Source organism: Telopea speciosissima, chromosome 10 (genome assembly GCF_018873765.1).
Source record: "Telopea speciosissima isolate NSW1024214 ecotype Mountain lineage chromosome 10, Tspe_v1, whole genome shotgun sequence".
NCBI classification, from domain to species: Eukaryota; Viridiplantae; Streptophyta; class Magnoliopsida; order Proteales; family Proteaceae; genus Telopea; species Telopea speciosissima.
The window spans coordinates 42,307,111-42,308,692 of NC_057925.1; positions in this window are offsets into that span (position 1 = coordinate 42,307,111).

Here is a 1,582-nt window from a genome sequence, read left to right on the forward strand (position 1 = left end):
CCGACATGAACCATCGGACCCTAGTAGACCCCCAAACACTAACCCTACTGTTGATCCCACAGCGGAGCGGATCGCTAACATGGGGACAGTGAATGGCATCCGGGTATTACCCTTCGGACCTACCACGGGTTATCCAACACCTCAACCCCTGTTGGTAAGAGTCGTAGCACTGGGTTATGAAGCACCCTAGCCTAATGCAATCTAATCATGATGGCATATGTATGTACAGTTCAATTTTAAAGTAAACAGTGCAACATAAACATCATTGTACAGTAATCAAGTAATATCAATACAAATGCAGCATGTCAATGCAGCCTAATCACATGTAATCTAATGCAAAATTATAGAGCTAATAAACTACATGCTTTGGACAATAATAATGATGATGCATGGCATGGCATATCGAACAAGTAGAAATTAAGGCAACAAACACTCATAAAATAAAGTCAAATTCTCTTACCTGATATGTTTGGCTAGCCTAGGTAATAAGATTTCCGTAGCCCAGACAAGAACAGTAGAAAAACGACAAGTATTAAGGTCTAGAATGGGTTCAGGTCAGTACCTAATCATTGGGGGGCAAATTGATCATAAAATGTTGAACTGGATATAGAGCCAAGGTGAACCGGTCGACCGGTTCAAAGCCTGGTTATGCATCCAATTCAAAATCCAGAATTGGGGGTTTTGTTCCTAAGGCATGGATCCTTGCATGCATAGGGTCAATTTCATAGTTTCAACCTATTCTAAGGTGGGTCAACCTATTCTAATTGTTTAAATTTCAAAGTTTAACTTCAATTTGGGGATTTGAACAATTAATCCCAAATCAACAATTTAGGGTTCTGAATTAGCCAATTTTGCTAGGAATTGGGGTCCCTATGGGGCTGCTTTCATGTCATAGCCATGACTGGACTGAAATCTAGTTCAAAACAGTGTTTAGTTGGGCATTAATTGATTAACTAAGCTTAGGGAACTAAGCTTAATGGCTGCCAAAGGCCAAGGCTGGAATTGGACAGATTTTAGAGAAGAGATTAGAGAGGAAAGAAGTGGGAGCAACAGGGATTGGAGGCTTACCAATATACAGCAGCAAAGATGAGAGATGCAGCCATGAATATGTGCTCCAAGATCTCTAATGGAGGTTTTCAAGCTTTCAAATCAAAGCCAAGATCGAATTCCCAAGGTAGGTTCCTCTTCTCCCTTCTTCTTATTCTCTTTTCTCTATATTCTTCTCCAAGCCCAAGTCTGATTTCGTTTCTCTTAGGTTTAGATATGGGAATAGTGAAATGACACTTATATATATAATGGTTAAGTTAAGGGATTGTTTGCCTTAGTTGTTTATAAAATCTGTTTTCTAAAACTAATTTTTAAAATTGATTTTAATTAGAATTTGTACCTATTAATTAATTCTAATTATATAATGATGTCATATGACATCAGGGGTAATCCAGGCTCAGATAAATGTTGAAAATAGGATTTTCCACTGGGGACGTGGGTCCCACATAGGCAAATTGACCAAAATAGCTCTATAACTCTAATTGGTCGTACAATACACTATAAAGTACATTTTAAATCATACTTACAATGAGTT